The 17,756-nt window shown below is 44.4% G+C and overlaps 1 long non-coding RNA gene across 1 annotated transcript in view; it reads right to left on the reverse strand.

The window, feature by feature from the left end:
* Nucleotides 1–743: 743 nt before the first annotated feature.
* The window catches only part of LOC135900342 (uncharacterized), a 205,018-nt gene continuing 188,005 nt past the window's right edge, over nucleotides 744–17,756 (reverse strand). The window contains exon 4 of the long non-coding RNA XR_010563848.2: nucleotides 744–1,018. This is a non-coding gene — a long non-coding RNA (uncharacterized lncRNA). The remainder of the gene's footprint in view (nucleotides 1,019–17,756) is intronic.

Below are 17,756 nucleotides of genomic sequence, written 5' to 3' on the forward strand. Positions count from 1 at the left end.
CTTCGTGTGTTGTTTTATTCGGCGCCGTCTTTGTAAACAAAGGAAAAATTGTTTGAACCATGGCCACGTATGTCTGTGGCGCATAAAGCCCCAAAGGCGCTGCTGCATTTTCTTTATGTATCTGACGTGACTACATGGGACTTTTTATTACTGACTCAACGATGAATAATTGCATGCGCCAAGCTGTTTACTTTTCTTCTTTCCTTCATGTAATTTTTATTGTCCCGTTTTCTTCTTTCCCAGTGTAGGATCGCTGACAGACAGCAGCCTGCATTGCTAGTCACCCTGCTTTAATCTTATGATTTCTCCTTATCACTGTACCTGTCCTTCAGCAAACTGCAAGGGTTATCCGCCACTTACAAATGTGCGTCCGTGGCAGCGCCCCCCTTTAAGGTTACAGTCAGGAAAACTACAAATTTAATGAAACAACGCGCAAGAACATGGACAAATAACATAGAAGAGTGATTGTGCAATGCTCTGTTTGATTAACCACTTCACTTCGATTAGCCCAGCAACAATTCTTGTTCGACACTAGAGACATTATGATGATGACTAGCAACTCTTGTGAATACATTCTCTAGCCAAAGTAATGATTACCCTGTTTTTATAACACTTATTACGTGCGTCGCTTTGGCTCGCGGAAATGCGAACGTGGTCGATGTACCTCTCACGCTAAAGGAGTAGAGACAGGTGTTTGAGAGCAGGGGATAACAGCTTGAATTTCTTTTCTAATTTTTGGTATGGTGAGGTGCACTCCGTGGCCAATAAATGACTCGAAAAACTGAAGGTGCATTTTTCAACGAAAGCCGCACAGACTGTGACATTTGAAGATTCTCGACGATGGTTCCCTCATGTCGCAATCCTACAGATGAGCCCATCTGCCGGGTATCTCACCTTTTTCGTCCTCTAACCCCTCTGCACCTTTTCCTTCCATGGAGGGCACTATTTCCGGTCTTTTCGTTGCTGGTCATCCAACCACAACTCTATCGACATTTTCCGTCCGCATTAACCTCCCGTCCTGAAAAAAAGAAAGTTATATATACATACATACATACACACACACACACACATATATATATATATATATATATATATATATATATATATATATATATATATAGAGAGAGAGAGAGAGAGAGGGAGAGAGCGAGAGAGAGAGAAGAAGGAAAACATATAGCAATAGAAAGGCGTATTGGTTGTAGAAGTAAGATTACTTGAATTATATATTTTCGCATGATGAATAGCAAGATTGTTCTTTTTTTGTTTTTGCTTGTTTTTTGCAAACAAAAATACAGTAAATAATACACATACATACATACATACATACATACATACATACATACATACATACATACATACATACATACATACATACATACATACATACATACATACATACATACATACATACATACATACATACATACATACATACATACATACATACATACATACATACATACATACATACACACATACATACATACATACATACATACATACATACATACATACATACATACATACATACATACATACATACATACATACATACATACATACATACATACATACATACATACATACATACATACATACATACATACATACATATGCATTCGTCGGGGTAGATCAGCGGATACGGCCTTGCGCTGCTGAGCTCTGGTCACCCACTACGGTATGCTTTAGAACCATATCGAGGTTTGTTGTGCAAGACTCCGGAATTTAATTAACTCTTAAAATTGTTCTGCACGCAAATGTGCTATACAATTTTTTCTAACAGAAAGGGCAGCTTTCAAAGCGACTTCGCCGAGTGACGAGAGACGGGTACTGAGAGCTTGCGCGAACTGTGAAGCATTAAACAGGTAGTAAGCAAAATGATGTATGTCGTGAACAACTAAACGAGTAAAATCGCATACAAAAAAATGTGCGCAGCTTGCACTAGTGGTGCAAGGCTGGAGTCAACAGCGGAGCTTGTGATCACCTAGCTTTCACGTGACTTGCTTAAGTTGCTTGTAGGTTTTGCGAGGTTATGCTGGGCTTTGATAAGTGTTTGATAGGCTTGCCTAAGTCATTTCTAGGTTTTGCGAGGTTATCGTAGGCTTAGCTAAGTTGTTTCTAGATTTTGCGAAGTTATGCTAGGTTTCTAAGTTGTTGTCTCGGCGGGCTTGACGCTGGAAGTTTTCGAGCAGTCACAGGCCGGGATCGCTTCCTGGGCGACGTCGAGCGTTAGGGCGCCGGCTCTCGCATTCCCTGAACTGAAACTCGGAATCCTCGACTCGGCGGCCTCTTCGCAGCCGCAGCTTCGGCGCGGTGCTCCGGATCAGCTCGGCGGCGACACATCGCTTGTCGCTTGGTAGTACGGCGCTCTTTCTGGTGAGCCGCTTCTTCTTCGGGCGTTCGGACTTTCTTCGGTCTTACCATGGTGGCTGCATGGACGCACGGAATAGAGGTGGTGAAAGGTGTCCCGCCGCGCTGGCTGCTCCGAGCTTTTACTCGCCTATGACGTCATGACTCCGCCCTATGCGCGTGGAGTGCGAGGAGGATACGTGGCTCGGTGCACTCACAGCAGGTTGCCAGGCAACGCGAGGCAGTGCACAGCTGGGCTGAGTTTTCTGGTAACGCTCCATGGCAGAACTAAAAGCTTAAACACCTCCGCTGTTAAAACTTCAACTTCCTTTCGCGCCTGTGTTGAATGAGTATTGAGGCTATTGGCGGAAGCAGGCGACAAAAACAGTACATGCTTTCTCTGACTTCATTGCCTCTTACTTCTTACTGTTTTGACTAGCAGCAAGGTGAGCCACTCGGATAACCCGTAAGGTTCCTCAAGTTTACGGTAGTCTACGTTCTTTGTACTAGCAACATCGCTAGTATGTTATCTCGTCTGGTTGTTATCTTGCAGTGTTCGCACGCAGTTAAATCAATGTCAATATTATCATCATCATCATCATCAGCCTGGTTACGCCCACTGCAGGGCAAAGGCCTCTCCCATATTTCTCCAACAACCCCGGTCATGTACTAATTGTGGCCATGCCGTCCCTGCAAATTTCCTAATCTCATCCGCCCACCTAACTTTCTGCCGTCTCCTGCTACGCTTCCCTTCCCTTGGAATCCAGTCCGTAACCCTTAATGACCATCGGTTATCTTCCCTCCTCATTACATATCCTGCCCATGCCCATTTCTTTTTCTTGATTTCAACTAAGATGTCATTAACTCGCTTTTGTTCCCTCACCCAATCTGCTCTTTTTTTATCCCTTAACGTTACACCTATCATTCTTCTTTCCATAGCTCGTTGCGTCGTCCTCAATTTGAGTAGAACCCTTTTCGTAAGCCTCTAGGTTTCTGCCCCGTAGGTGAGTACTGGTAAGACACAGCTATTATACACTTTTCTTTTGAGGCATAATGGCAACCTGCTGTTCATGATCTGAGAATGCCTGCTGTCAGGATTGGGGGCTCAATCCCATCGTCCGTGGTCCTTTGCCAAGATTGGAGTACGGCATGAATTCGGAGGTAGCTGGCCCATGCCGTCGTCCAACTTATTTACGCTGAGATCGTTGATGAAGTGAAGAACTGCTTCTCATCGAGAACGAGGAAAAGGGTTTATTTACAGAAACTAAATCAGTCTAACATGACTGCTTGAGAGAAGTGTGTCCTCAGCATTCGCACAACCACAGTTTTTATACACTCGATCCGCCGGTCGTACGACGCGGCGACTCTTCGTTTTCACATCACCAACTCGCAGCTGCTCTGAAGATCAGTTTACGTACACAAAGGCAACCACGCTCTGTACACAGAGGCAACCGCACGGGGTGCCGTTCCGGGAAACTATCGTTGCCGATCGAGCGTCGCTCATTGTTCCGAGCCACTCCGAACCGTGAGAAGCACAAAAATACGTCGTCCCCACGGCAGCTTGACCAGGCGTGTCAAATCAGCTCCGCGTTGGGGAACTCTGGAATCATTGTCCACACACCGAACTCGTCCCGTCACAATGTCGATGGGGCTGGAGGAAGGAAGCGGGTTCCAGCGCAAAGGCCGCTTCTTTGAACGCCTCCCAGCTGCAGCGACGGAGAGGGAGAGGTGCGCGTCTTGCACCCCTTGTCGTAATCGGGTGGCAAGGTGGCAATCTTGTTGCGCAACTCGCCATTCTTGACACTGCCAAACGCACCCCAGCCCATTCTTATTCTTCTGATTATTTCTGTCTCATGATCCGGATCCGCAGTCACTACCTGCCCTAAGTAGATGTATTCCCTTACGACTTCCAGTGCCTCGCTGCCTATTGTAAACTGCTGTTCTCTTCCGAGACTGTTAAACATTACTTTAGTTTTCTGCAGATTAATTTTTAGACCCACTCTTCTGCTTTGCCTCTCCAGGTCAGTGAGCATGCATTGCAGTTGGTCCCCTGAGTTACTAAGCAAGGCAATATCATCAGCGAATCGCAAGTTACTAAGGTATTCTCCATTAACTTTTATCCCCATTTCTTCCCAATCCAGGTCTCTGAATACCTCCTGTAAACACGCTGTGAATAGCATTGGAGAGATCGTATCTCCCTGCCTGACGCCTTTCTTTATTGGGATTTTGTTGCTTTCTTTATGGAGGACTACGGTGGCTGTGGAGCCGCTATAGATATTTTTCAGTATTTTTACATATGGCTCGTCTACACCCTGATTCCGTAATGCCTCCATGACTGCTGAGGTTTCAACAGAATCAAATGCTTTCTCGTAATCAATGAAGGCTATATATAAGGGTTGGTTGTATTCCGCACATTTCTCTATCACCTGATTGATAGTGTGAATATGATCTATTGTTGAGTAGCCTTTACGGAATCCTGCCTGGTCCTTTGCTTGACAGAAGTCTAAGGTGTTCCTGATTCTATTTGCGATTACCTTAGTAAATAGTTTGTAGGCAACGGACAGTAAGCTGATCGGTCTATAATTTTTCAACTCTTTGGCGTCCCCTTTCTTATGGATTAGGATTATGTTAGCGTTTTTCCAAGATTCCGGTACGCTCGACGTTATGAGGCATTGCGTATACAGGGTGGCCAGTTTCTCTAGAACAATCTGCCCACCATCCTTCAGTAAATCTGCTGTTATCTGATCCTCCCAAGCTGCCTTCCCCCTTTGCATATCTCCCAAGGCTTGCTTTACTTCTTCCGGCGTTACCTGTGGGATTTCGAATTCCTCTAGACTATTTTCTCTTTCATTATTGTCGTAGGTGGCACTGGTACTGTATAAATCTCTATAGAGCTCCTCAGCCACTTGTACTATCTCATTCATATTAGTAATGATATTGCTGGCTTTGTCTCTTAACGCATACATCTGATTCTTGCCAATTTCTAGTTTCTTCTTCACTGTTTTTAGGCTTCCTCCGTTCCTGAGAGCATGTTCAATTCTATCCATATTATACTTCCTTATGTCAGCTGTCTTACGCTTGTTGATTAACTTCGAAAGTTCTGCCAGTTCTATTCTAGCTGTAGGGTTAGAGGCTTTCATACATTGGCGTTTCTTGATGAGATCTTTCGTCTCCTGCGATAGTTTACTGGTATCCTGCCTAACGGAGTTACCTCCGACTTCAATTGCACACTCCTTAATGATGTACACAAGAATGTCGTTCATTGCTTCAACACTAAGGTCCTCTTCCTGAGTTAAAGCCGAATACCTGTTCTGAAGCTTGATCTGGAATTCCTCTATTTTCCCTCTTACCGCTAACTCATTGATCGGCTTCTTATGTACCAGTTTCTTCGGTTCCCTTCTCAGGTCTAGGCTAATTCGAGTTCTTACCATCCTGTGGTCACTGCAGCGCACCTTGCCGAGCACGTCCACATCTTGTATGATGCCAGGGTTAGCGCAGAGTATGAAGTCTATTTCATTTGTAGTCTCGCCATTCGGGCCCCTCCACGTCCACTTTCGGCTATCCCGCTTGCGGAAGAAGGTATTCATTATCCTCATATTATTCCGTTCCGCAAACTCTACCAATAACTCCCCCCTGATATTCCTAGTGCCTATGCCATATTCCCCCACTGCCTTGTCTCCAGCCAGCTTTCTCCCTACCTTGGCATTAAAGTCACCCATTAGTATAGTGTATGTAGTTTTCGCTCTACCCATCGCCGATTCCACGTCTTCATAGAAGCTTTCGACTTCCTGGTCATCATGACTGGATGTAGGGGCGTAGACCTGTACAATCTTCATTTTGTACCTCTTATTAAGTTTCACAACAAGACCTGCCACCCTCTCGTTAATGCTATAGAATTCCTGTATGTTGCCAGCTATATTCTTATTAATCAGGAATCCGACGCCTAGTTCCCTTCTCTCTGCTAAGCCCCGGTAGCACAGGACGTGCCCGCTTTTTAGCACTGTATATGCTTCTTTTGGCCTCCTAACTTCACTGAGCCCTATTATATCCCATTTACTGCCCTCTAATTCCTCCAATAGCAGTGCTAGACTCGCCTCACTAGATAACGTTCTAGCGTTAAACGTTGCCAGGTTAATATCCCAATGGCGGCCGTCAATATTATAAGAAATCGAAAATGGAAAGGTGGGCTTCTTTCGGAACGGCTATTACCAGCAGGAGGCACTACACATGGATGAAAGAAAAACAAAGCATGCATGAAGCAAGATGACAAAAGGAAACAACAGAGTAATAAAATATACATTGTACACATTATAAAACAAGCCACGATCACACAAACTCCTTCATCGCGGGCACAAGCTCCGGAAGTACGGCTTAGTTATTTAATGTAGTCACCCCATCAGATTTGTAAAATCTTAAGCAACTCTTAGCTGAAGCAAGGGACGTCGAAACTCGCACGTAAACTTCATAAATGGAATGCACCACACTGAACTGAACAGTGTCATGATCAACTGTGTCCATGATGAGGGTTCGAAAAAGATACTTGTACTAAGAACGGAACAACCAAGCTGCCGGTGATTCTAAACAAGTGTGGTGAGCAGTAAAAGAAGTTATGGGTGACACGTCAAAGATGTGTATTCTTTCTCCTACCGTTACCCATAACACTGTTGAGGACTTCAACACTTATTTTACTAATATTGGTCCAACTCTAGCAGTCCAGCTTTCTCAATTTAATATTGAACTCCACTACCAAACCCAATAGTAAACACGTTTGTTCTTGGAGAGATACACATTGCTCACATTCTTTCCACTATTTCAAATATGCTAAACAATAATACTACTGGGACAAATGGTATTCCAGTGAGGTTGCTTAAGGATAACATTGATACCGTACTACCAGTATTATGTCACACATTCAATCATTATATGGAACAAGCTAAGTACACAAATTGTTTAAAAACTGCTGAAGTAATTCTTATGCAAAGGGAAGGTGATCCCTCTGGGCCTTCAAACTACCGGCCAATATCTATTTTAAGTATTTTAAATATTATTTTCGAGAAAATGATATCAGTACGGATAAAACATTTCAAAATAAATACAACATCATTCGCAATCAGCAACATAGTTTCAGATCTCGGTTCTCCACGGCTACTGCAGCTATGACGTTATCGCAGAAAATAAACATGGCATTGCAACACAGTAAGCTAGTTGGTGTTATCTTTCTTGATTTAAAAGAGCATTTGACACTGTGGAATATATTCTTTTATTAGACAAACCTAAACACTATTCGTTTCACGGTAAAGTATTTGATTTTCTTTCAAGTTACAATAAATTAAGATCGTTCCCAGGTCGTGACATTCAATAATATTACTTCTTCTAAACAAAATATTTGTACTGGCGTTCCACAGGATTTTGTTTTAGGTCTTTTTCTTTTTTCTTTTTATATTAATGGCCTACAACAAATACCTGACTCTGCAGAAGTAATCATGTTCGCCGAATACACATGTGTTATTGTTATAGCGGATGATGTCGATGAACTTTGTAAGTACGCAAACATGGAGCTGAACAGAATTTCGGACTGACTTTTAGAAAACAAGTTAACACTTAACACACACACGCACAAAACTAAATATATGGCATTCCAGTCTGGCTTGAAAATTGAAGATACCACAACATAAGCCGAACGATAAATAACGTCATACTCGAACAAATTCGTTCATTCAAGTAACTCAGGGTGATCTTCGATCAACACTTGCAGTGGGCAAATCACGTAAGCGGGGTTTGCTCCACGTCAGCATTTGAGTGATACGGCTTAATTCAAACTCGCGGGCACTTCGACGCCCAAGTTTTGCGGCTTATGTACTTTGCTTTTATAGAACGTCATATAAGGTGCTGTATAGACTCTTGGGGCTGGTCATATAAAACCACGTGAAATCCGATTAGGAAACTTCAAAAACGAGCGACTAAAGTTATGTCTCACTCTAAACATCCTGATCACACGGCTCCATTGTTCAACCAGTATCACGTACTACGATTTGATTTACTACGCGAACAGAGGACATCAATGTGTGGTTATAGGGTCATGAGATACAACCACCCTATTAACGCTTCCACATTTTATTCTTCTTCGCGTGAGACCGGAAGTGTTGTAGAAGGACATTTTAATCTTGAACCATGTAATAATGTATATGGCGAGTGTCTTCAAGAATTTACAGGTATTAAGATTTGCTATAAACTGCCAGAGGGAATCATTAATTCCCCATACTTCCAAAGTGCTCTCAGACAATGCTACTTAAACCTGCTAACATCACAATAATTCACACAGATGCCATAATCTATTTTCATTGCACCGAGCCAATAACAAACTCTTTAGATTAAACTGTGGTCATTTGGAGATTCACTGCTGTGTTTGTAGTGCTAATATTGTAAAAATGAAATATGCATAATGGTATGCTTTTAAGAACATAATGAGCTCGAGTTATAAATTACTTGTTCTACTGTGCTCAGCATTGTAAATTTAATCTCTTTGCTCATGTTGTATATAATTTACATATCTAATGTTACGGTCTGTTAATAATTCGCAATACATACTATTCTGTATACCATTCTTATCTCTTCTATTGGTATCATGACATACGTTGCTGTCTTTGTGTCACGTATTGCTTCTATGCTAGGTGTTGCATGTATTTTATTTATTGGACCTTCAACTAGCTGTTGGCTACCGGTACGACAAGTGCTTGTTTACCTGTATTTTGTGATATGGAAATAAATACTTCCTCTTCTTAAAACAACACGCAACTGAGACCCAGAAGCAATCCATGAGCAAACTGTCCACAAAGCAGTCGTGAAGGGCACTGAAGAGTCCGCCTTTGCTCATTGGGGTACGGCCCCAATTCAAGCCCAATGCTCACTCATAGAGGGCGTCCATCAAGAAGGATGAAATGGTCATCCACGCGATCCCTCTCTTGTACATATCTTAGGCTTCCCACCGGGGGGGGGGGGGAACCGCGTGACCATCGCTTGTATAAAAGAAGGTGTGTTCCTTAAGGACTGTGTGTTTTCCTGTGTGCATGCTTGTGCGTGTGCGTGCGTGCGTGCGTGCGTGCGTATTTCAAAAGGCCAACTACTTCTTAGAAAGTGACTTGATATTGGGTTTTGTATTACTACAACCTAAGAGCCAGCTCACGAATGTTTGTCTGTACGTGGCAGGCAGTGTTCTTCAAGATTTTTCTGCCCTGTGGCTTTTACGCGAAGACAGTCTCGGTGGTGTCAACAGCGCCCGAAGGACAAAAACCCAAGATGCGCTGAGCCCACCCCGCTGTGTACCGTATACTTAACAATGTCCGGCCGACTAGCCTGTCAACATGTCCTTATGAAATTTAGCTTGCTCACTGGCTTATAGCTGGCTGGGCTACTGCCAAACCATTGTATAAGTCGTTATTTATATTGTGTTTGTCTAGCTGTTTCGTTTTCCATCTCTTCACACAATTGATGACTTGCAGAAGTGCACAGTTGGCATGTTTTTTTATAGCTTCTAACTATGGGCCTCATTATGGACCTAAAGAACACCTACCCGACTGCGCGCGTGTGGTATGTGTGTACGCGCGTGCGTGAGCTATTACAAATACGAATTAAAGCAAACGTATATCGCTAGTGTTCGAGTATTTTTAGCTGTCTGATTTCTGATGTTTGCATTTGAAGCACTCTCAGCAAAAACGATGAGGAATGAAAGTCGGCGCAAACACTTGGTCTAGCCTCAGTATACCACGAGGCACTGAATCGTAATGTTCATTCTTCAAAAAGCGGATAACATGTCTTCATTATAGGTCTGTAAAATTTATTACTCTTTTAGGTAGCATTGGCTTTCTAAGAAACCTTGCTAAGAGGGGACATGCATGCTCTGATGTGCCTATCTTCTATATATGTATAGTGTGCAAATAGTACAAGATTCATTTGTTTACGCCTATCTGCCAGTCCGTTTCGTCTCTTCTCCCGAGCTACTGTCGCTGAACTGTTGGTACGCTGTTTCATGGTGAGCTCGGGCTTCAGCGTAATCTCATTAGCTCTGCCGCTAGGCGCCGCCAGGTGTCAGCGCTGCTGCTCGGGACGAGGAAGGCGGCTGCCCAGACACCGCCATAACAGCGCGAAGAGGTTTGCCCCGTAATTAATTTACGGTCGACAGCGCTTGCTCTTCGGAAGGCCTGGAAGTTCTCCCAGAAATGGAAAGGCTCAACCAAAAAAGACGTCGTTTGCCGTGATTTCACTATCTCATAGTTCGACTAGAGGGTGTTCTGTTTGGACAATTTGCTGAAGAACTGTCACCTCTGCAAATAATATTAATGCTGTTAGGAAAGTGAATGTGTCCGTAATTTTTCGCTTTAGCAGGGCTCCGTATGTATCAGACAGATTTAAGTATAGCAGCCTACCAGATGAAGATGTCGCGAGCAACACTGTTCCAGCAACTCCATTGGATTTTAGAGGGAAAAAAGAAGATACAGCGTACTGCTACTAGCCCCCCCTCCCCCTCATACTAATCTAAAAAAAATCTGACACAGAACGTCTTTTACTCCGGTTTGCATATAGGGACGCTTTCTAAAACCGCATGTAACAAAAACATGTAACACTAATATTGCTTATGTATTTGCAACCGCGCTACTCACGCACCTTATGTTGCTATTGTTACGTAGAGGAAAAAACAAGCCTTTACTCGAGAATGCATGTGCCACGTGCACAGATGGCGCCATTGTTGTGCCACGCATGACGCAATCGGAGCTAAATTTAGCCTCGTGCGCAGCGTCCAGGGAGGCGTAGCTCGGCTGTGCGTTTGTCGATCCGAGCGGGAGGGGTCGCGTTTGAGAGAGATCACTTTGCCCTATAGCAGGCATAATTGATCAAACTGAACCTGATGTTCATAGGGAGGTATAAGACCTACGAGTCTGCAATTTGTTGCAGAAGTTTCACGCTTGCTCTCTTATGGCACCCCAGCGTTCGACACGTATATACGCTCCAGTAATTGCGTGAAGGGATTCGGGCACCAAGACAGAGAGAGACCCGACGTCTTTGACCATGGCGCCTCCAAAGAGAACACAAGTGCAGGAGACTGAGGCATGCGCAAGAGCTCCAAGCTTCTGCGAATGCGGAGGGCTCGAGCGGTGCAGCGTATAGTCTAGAACGCCACCTGTAAGGGGGTCACTTCTCTGCGCTATACTGTACGAAAGCTCTCTACAAAGGAAGCGGACTCACTACGAATTGCCAGTATGATTTCCAAATTATACAGTAAGGCACTCAGTATCTGGTTTATGGGTTGAGCGTATGCACATTTTTTTTAATGCGTGAACAAATGTAAGTTGTGTAATTGGCTGCGTAATTTTTGTACGCTGTCGTACCCCTTCTGTAGCACTGACGAGACGTTTCACGTACTCCCCTGCATGCGTCGTCGTCTTTAATGTAGTCTACCCGATAAAATAAATTTAATTATCAAATGCGCAACGTGCCCTAACGCTTTGCACGCATGCTCGAGGTGAACAAAAAGTCATCGTGAAATATTCCTGCCGCTGTCGGCTTGCTTTTCAGGTTGTAGTCTTTAGAGTGGCAGAGATGAAATTTACAGCACAGACTGGGGCCCACGATTTGAAAGGAGAGTCAAGATGCGCTGTACCCACACTCTTGCATTTCTACTCGAGGAACTAAATATTACTGCTGATTGCAACATCAATGCTGCAAGAAGCAAAGAAACGTATTTTTGAGATTTAATAATCTTGAATAAATAAATAAATAAATAAATAAATAAATAAATAAATAAATAAATAAATAAATAAATAAATAAATAAATAAATAAATCAGCGCTTCTTGAGCACAATAATTCATGAAGGCGACTCGGTCTTTAACGTACGTAAACCCCGACAAAGATTACTACTGCATTTGCTTTTACAAAGAGAAGTTGTTTTGACGAGACGTTGCAACGGGCTAAAGGCGTCACTCTCCCTTTTCCGCGACTGCTGGAGAACCCTCTTGTTGCATCACCACTTATTGTACGAGAACATCGCAATTTGAAAAAATTTCGCAAAGCACAACAAAGCCACAAGTTCTTTGTCAAGGAATGCGTCCTCAGGCTAATATTGCCGCGCATTTGGAGGCCGCGAATATGCACAATGCACATGTTTCGCAAAGTATTTGCGCAGGAATCTCACAGGCTCTTACAATACTTTTTCTCTTTCTTGACAGAAATTTAAGAGCACGGGGAGCACGAGGCTGCAGGTAACATTTCGCGTGCACCGGTCGGACAGAATAACAGACAACTACACGCTAAATAAGTCGACATTCAGGTGCAGGTCTGTGAGGTGCAGGTGCAGGTCTGTAGGAGTTGCTGCTATTTACTGCTGAAAACACTCTATAGAGAGTGCATTCAGAAGCCTTTCAGTACGGGTCTCTTCAACACCTTCTTCTTTTGAAAATATGACCACTCAAAACAAAACACAGGCGTTTTCTTAGATTTATTCGTCGTCTCTCGAAGTGTAAACATTCATTGACGCAGATTTATTTCCGTCTTTTCGCCACCAGAATGTGGGCTATAAGATGTCTGTTCTTTTTTACCTATATTAGAACGTTCTCGTTGTCATGCAACATGGCCGCTCTCTCCTGGGTCCTGGGAAATAAAGCGGGAGGCAATGTAAGGGGGAAAATATTCTTTGAAACAACAACGAGAAACTTGGTTCTCATTTAAACTTTCTTCCTGGTAAAAGGTGTCGACACTCCAGAATTTCTGAGCGGACTTTAGCTGCATGGTTCCACCGGGATCAGCCAAGCGGGCGTCAATAGCTATTGAAGAAAGCGGGAAATGTCCCCTGTTTCACTTCTTTTGAATGTGACGAAATAGCTCTGCCGCAGCTGCGTAGTCTATAGCGCTGTCAAAAAATAACCTCCTTGCGCAAATCATAGCTCATAAGGTTCGGCACAAAAGAACACAACACACGCAAAGAAAATTAAGTGTAGAATTTTGAGCGAGCGTGAGAATGCCTCCTCAAAACAGTGAAATCCATATTTGGTAACGTGAGATCACCATCGAGGGTCATGAGTTTTGTTGCGAAATTGGCAATATTTGCCGCTGACTTCACTATAACAGCAATAAAGAAAGAAGGCATAAAGTCCAAATGAAGAGGAGGGGAGGTTCGTTACGGATGTCTTTGTAAGAGTATATTGTGAGTAGTACGCCAATTTTATTAATCCTCTCTTGTGCTACAAGAAAATAAAAACCAAAACACATGCACTTGCATGGCTAGCTAAATGGCATAGAATTTACTTCGCTGGCAGAATATGTTTTTTTAAACGCAAACACACTGAAACAAGCATTTCTTCGCATAGAACTCTTCTAAACGTACTAAAAGATGCTGTGGACATGGTTATCGTGAATTATTTGAGGTCTATAATAGTACTATAGTGAAAGTAAAGCATTTGAATGAGTAGGTAAGGTGTACTTCAAACTACTGGCAAATCTTTTGCCTGCGGCTTCTGTGGCTATAGACGGTTCCATGATTGAAGAAACATAACATCAGTGAAATGAGCGATTTGCTGAATAAAGCTGCTCTCGCAAACTCATGTTGAAGAATCGAGAAAAAGAAGCAACGACAAAACAGCACACGTTTCGCGATTTATGCAATAAAACAGCAGTATTCAGGGGTAATAATAATAATACTTGGGGTTTTACGTGCCGAAACCACTTTCTGATTATGAGGCACGCCGTAGTGGAGGGCTCCGGAAATTTTGACCACCTGGGGTTCTTTAACGTGCACCTAAATCTAAGCACACGGGTGTTTTCGCATTTCGCCCCCATCGGAATGCGGCCGCCGTGGCCGGGATTCGATCCCGCGACCTCGTGCTCAGCAGCCCAACACCATAGCCACTGAGCAACCACGGCGGGTTGTATTCAGGGGTGCTAGAGCATCAAAATATTCCAATCTGTTTTTGTTCCAATCTTCTGAACTCAAATTTACGTAACTGCAGACGAAAGCATCGTGCGGTAACCTGCCGCTTTGTTTGAATAGCTGTATCAAACGGTCTTATCGTTTGTAGGAGGTCACATTTGTTTGCTTTCCAACAGAACGTCATTGCCTGCCTTGACTAGCTTTTCTTATGTAACTGGCTGACAAGAGGTGCGGAGTACGCAGAAGTGGAGAGGGTATTGGTGGAGCGCAGTCAAAGTTGATAGTCGGGTGAGAAAGCTATGTCAATGTCTCCGGTTGGTCCGCTTCCGTTTGCTTAGCTTGCGGTGGCTCATCGTCGATCGTGGTGGCGTGCAATGGCGTCCAATGAACATATCATCAGTGAAGAAGAGTTGGCGGATCGATGTCGTATCTGTGCCGAAACGGCTCGACAACGTTGTACTGCCACGACAACGCTGCACTGCCCCAGACACTGGCATTGAGTGGGGCGATTTCATATGCCACTGCAGTCACGGCACGCAGCGCTCGGTATGGGCCTGTGTACCAAGGCAGTAGTTTTTCTGACAGCCCAATGTCATCGGTCGGGGCCCACAGCAGTGCCAGATATACAGGGGGAAAGTGCACGTCTCTGCGTTGGCAATTGTACAACGCCGTTGGTTCTTTTGGGAGGACAGGAGGCGAGCGCGGGCAATTTCGCGTGCTTGGGCTGCCCTCGTGTGGGCTTGCAGTGTGCATTCGCTGGCCTCTGATGGGGTGCATGGAGAGGACGTGTCCAGTGGCAATGTGGGCTCTCGGCCAACAAACATATAGAAGGGGAAATAAGCGGCAGTGTCAAGGCAAGAGGAATTGTATTCAAATGTGACAAAAGGTAGGGGAAGGTTACAATCAGTTTGGCCGGACGGTAGATACATTGAAAGCATGCCTGCCAAGGTTCCATTCAGCCGCTCCGTGAAACCATTAGTTTGTGGATGACAAGACGTAGTCAGCTTGTGCCTGGTTGAACAGGAGTGCGGGATGTCGGCGATGATTTTTGAACGTCCACCCACGGTCAGTGAGCAGTTGATGTGCAGCTCCGTATTGTAAAATCACATTGTGTAAAAGAAAATCAGCGACATCTGTGATGCAGCTTGTTGGGAGCGCTCTGGTGATTGCATAGCACGTGGCGTAATGTGTCGTCAGAGCGACAGACTTGTTGACATACGTTGATAGAGAGAAATGGCGAAGTAAGTCCAAACCAACGTGAAAGAACGGCTGCATCGGGACGTCGAGTGGTTGGAGGTACCCGGCTGGGAACGTCGATGGTGTTTTTCGGCGCTGGCATATCTCACTCGCCGCAACGTATTTACGGACGGAGCGGGCAAGGCCTGCCAAAAGAAGCGCCGGTGAATTTGGCCGTAAGTGTGGGAGACGCCGAAGTGACCAGCGGTTGGTAAGTCGTGAAGTTCATGAATAGCTGACCGGAGTTGTTTAGCAATGACGAGGAGTAGGGAATGACCGCCGGCTCGAATGTTGTGGTGGTATAATACACAATCCTGGGGGACGAACAAGTGAAGGGACGAATCGGAAGGTGGAGATTCCAAGCGATCAGTGTTGACGCCCAAGGTGGGAACGCGGCGTTGCTCGTCAGAGACATGGAGCAGTTAAGAAACGGAGAAAACGCAAACTCTGGCATCGGTTTCAGGGATGGAGGGTGGTTGATCCACTGGGTAACTTGATAAACAGTTTGCGTCGTGATGTAGGCGGCCCGACTTCTGCCGTTTTAGGCCCCTCCTTTTCTTAATATACATTGCTTACAATCTCCTTACTCTTTCTTCTCAAACACGCTCTTTGCCGATGGCTGCGTGATTTAAGAGCCGATCGCCGCATCAAGTTATGCCTCTATTATTCAGCATAACCTTATGCTAATGAAAAAAAAATGTTGCAGGAGATGGCTGTCTTTTACGTAAACAAATCAGTGGTATCCTCTTTTCACAGAAGACTGAACAGTACATCAAATACGTATGCGTTCTTAACAAAACAGCTCTCTCCACAACTGATGTATTTAGGCGTGTAGGTCTGTACATTTCTCCATATCTAACTTGGTTTTTCCATATTAATAACGTTCTGAATTGCGCTAATCGTGTTCTTGGTATGTTACGGAGTAACATAGCTTGAGTTCCGCCTAATCCAAAACTTTTCTCCTGCGAAAGCCTGGCGCGACGTAAGCTGGAATACACACCTGCTGTGTTTGACCGTTACCAATCAAACATAACACCCTCGAACCTCTCATGAACAAAGCCACACAATTAATAGTTTCTGGTTATCGTTTTAGCACCAGCGTTTCGGCTTTGAAAAAGCATCTTGATTTTTCCCAGCTAACCTTTCACCGTAGAAATGCCCACCTTTGCCTTTATCGAAGATTTCATTTTTTTCTCGCTTCATGACAACACGTTCATCATACCAGCTCACCCCATCACCACAACCAGCCATGAGAACACGGTGTAACCATCACGGGCCCGTACCACTACGTATCTGCTATCTTTCTTTCTGCAGATTGCGTAGGACTGGGATGATCTTCCTGCTCTCATCGCATCTACAATGGACCTTGCTTCCTTGATATATCTTCTTGCCAATCCACCATTATCATCACGAAATCATCCGTCAGCAACGCCCACCGCTCATGTAATGTCCAACATTAGGACGTTCCAGGGCCGGTATTTTGTATTGATGCCTTTTCCGATTCTATGCTTTTTCAGGCCTTTCGCGCTTGGCCAGTGGTCAGAGCGACGGTCTGCCCACATTATCAGCGGGATCAGGCGGCCGTGTATGGTGGATGATAAGAATAGCATAGAATAAGGCATAAGGCATCGCTACAAAATAGCGGCCCAGGTAATAATAAATGAACAGGAACAGTGAATTCAACAAAACGTACAAGAATGAGGAGTAGGCTTAGCTGCGTAAAATATTGAATGCGGTATGAAAAACATTATATATTACGTTCTACAACATACCGAGAACGCTTCAGCTATGGGCGTCACCAAATTCGGCATAAAGCACCATGAACATAAAAAAACGAAAATTTCAAATAGGGCGAAAATAAACGTGATTGCTTAACACACCATAGACTAGGAGCAGAAGTGTAAATAACTGGAGTCCCTACGGCTATTGCTGTCAATGGGAAACCTGACAGCTCTTCTGCAAACACTCAAACACTCCAAGCCACAAAGTTTTCAAGCGAATAAATCACCTCCATGACGCCTTCCTGTAGCAGCACTTCCAGTTCTTCTTAGTTCGAAGCCTCGGGCTCACGCAAAAAGTAAAAGCTCTGAAGTGTAAACTAATTATTTGCCAGGCCCCGGGCTGTCTGACTCCACGCCAGAGCTCGTTTCCTATTGATGCGCTGAGCAGCAGACGTTGACACCCCGTTGCACGTAGAGGAAGAGCTAATTAGCTTACTCCTCCCCCCCCCCCCTCCGCGGGTTAGAGACCACC

The sequence above is a fragment of the Dermacentor albipictus genome, chromosome 1 (genome assembly GCF_038994185.2).
Source record: "Dermacentor albipictus isolate Rhodes 1998 colony chromosome 1, USDA_Dalb.pri_finalv2, whole genome shotgun sequence".
Classification (NCBI taxonomy): domain Eukaryota; kingdom Metazoa; phylum Arthropoda; class Arachnida; order Ixodida; family Ixodidae; genus Dermacentor; species Dermacentor albipictus.